Below are 2,500 nucleotides of genomic sequence, written 5' to 3'. Positions count from 1 at the left end.
GACCGTTGTTTTTCAAACACGTGCGACCGTTACTTTTTCTCGACGTCGGCGGCGTTTTTTCAATATGTTGACCGGGAATCCAGTTATACTTTGGGCGATTATTTAACTAAAGTGAAAGTATAGGCGCTAATGACTTATTTGTTCTTTCCATTTATTATCAGAGCGGGAAAGTAAGACCCATCTTCGCAAAAAGACTTTTTTTTTCTAACTTTAAGCCTTTCCGTTTTTTCTCACAGTTTTGAATCTCTTTTTTTTATGTTAATACGCACGACAATTCTTGCCAATTTTCCAAAATTCACCGTAAGTTCTCATTCGCATACCTCTTCATTCCATCCACTGTATTCTATTATCATTACTTCCTTCTTTATTTTAACCAATTACAATTGTTATGCAATACTTCATGGTTTCAATTTGCGGACAAAGTCAAACCTGAGACTAATTTTGATGTGTCTTTCTCCGACTTAATGACGATTTGGACTTATTTTTCTTTTCCGAAATTTTGGAATAACTGGTCCCAACACCTGTCGGGTGTAACAGGTGATTTGTATCACCACATGTCCATTTCTCTAAGTTATTTGCAGGACGAAACTTTTTCTTGATACATAATAAATTAAACAACCATTTGTGGTGAAATTGTGCCAACTCCTTACAACAAGGCGACTGTCCAGAGTCATGTGTTTTCCTTGTTGATGACCCGACCTGACTTCCGAAATACAAGAGAGAGAGTCTGTGTTCACATCAAGTCTGTGTTGAGTTATAGATGAGGTCTGCTTAGTTCATGAAACATTCAACAGATGGCGGCACGGGGGGATCGACAGTGACGCAATCTGCTACGGTAGCACACTGGGCTCAGTGGGGGTGGGGGTGGGGGAGATAATCAGAAATGCTAAAGAGGCAAAGGAGAGTTCACCGTGCGAATAGTATAAGAACCACTGATCGTTGCGACGTCATAGACACTTGAACGTTACACTGTGATGGACTTCCTGCTCCTGGCGAAGCTGCCCGCATCCTCTTGTGGCCACCGATCTACCTGGAGGGCAAGGGGCTCTCCACGGCGCCAAAGACGGGGCTGGGCGTTAGCGATGACGACAATAACGGCGAGGTGGCGGACTTGGGGGAGGTATTGTACACGCACACGCACACACACACACACACACACACACATGAGCAAGACGAGGGGGAGTTCCCGCTAGCTCTGTGATCCCACTGCTGCCGAGGAGGCGCGCCGCTCCCGTTCCCTTGGCTTTGGCGCAAAACGGTAAGTTTGTGGCTTTTTTACTCTGAGGCGTCGAAAAGGGGAGGCGGAGGATGAGGAGGAAGGAGCACCTTCTCGCATTTGGGCCAGTTCGCACCGATGCCGCCAGATGGCAGAGTATTCGAAGGAGGTGGTAGTGGAGGTGGTGGAGGAGGTGGTAGTGGAGGTGGTGGAGGAGGAGGTGGTGGTGAATTGGTATTGCTCCTCCTGCTCCTTCTCCCTCCGTCACCTCTAAGGTTGCCGCTATCCCCGCCGCCGAGAGGAGGAGGAGGAGGAGAAGGAGGATGAGGATGAAGAGGAATAACAAGAAAAGGAGTAGGAAGGGGTGGAGGAAGAGGAGGAAGAAAAGGATATGGTGATAGTACAGGCGTGGGTGGAAGTGATGGGGATTGTGATGGTGGTGGCGATGGTGGAATGAAGGTGGTGGTGGTGGTGGTGGTGGTGGAGGGAGCGAGAAGGGTCCGCCAGCTTTACCAAGATGCTGCTGCCACCGCTACCGCCGACACACTCCGGCTGCTGTTGCTGCTGCTGCCCAGCTTAACGTCCTCAGCTGTATACACACGCCATCTCCTCGTCTGAGGGAGAGGTAGGCGAAGAAGGATCGAGGGAGTAAGGAACGCGAGAGGAGGACCTTGAAGGATATTCGGAGTTGATCCTCCTAAGGAGTCGGTCATACATAGCAGGTGTGGCGGAGCGAGGAGGCACCTTCTCGTGTAATTATAGCCAGGGCGAGTGGCCGATAGCAGATGCATCTCGCACCGAGAGTAAATAACCCCACGTGGAGCAGAGTTTGGGAAAAGGTATTGCGGTACAATTGCCAGCAATTATAACGGGAACTGTGTATGTGTTCGTTATGTTATGTAACATACTTTTATGTTTAAGTACGTCGTGATTTGACCGCATGAAATCCTAATTGAACTGTTGGATAGTTGATAGTTTATTATAAAGATATTTACTAAACACATTATAATGAAATGGTTACAGTCCATATATGACAGTATAAACAAACATTCTATTGCGCGATGAAATAGTATTACAGCAACGATACAACAGTTCAGTCCAGACAGTTGTACATTACAATGGCCTGTGGACACATGATAATCCATCCACTATGAATGACCCCCCGGCCGCGCGCGCAAAAAATAAACAAATAAAATAAATAGATAAATAAAATGAAATAAAATAATAGAAAAAAAAATAATAAAATAAAATAAACAAATGAATAGAAATAGATAAATAAATAAA

Source organism: Oratosquilla oratoria, chromosome 13 (assembly GCF_046742065.1).
Source record: "Oratosquilla oratoria isolate Oo_2021 chromosome 13, ASM4674206v1, whole genome shotgun sequence".
Taxonomy (NCBI): Eukaryota; Metazoa; Arthropoda; class Malacostraca; order Stomatopoda; family Squillidae; genus Oratosquilla; species Oratosquilla oratoria.
This window is presented reverse-complemented; position numbering follows the sequence as displayed.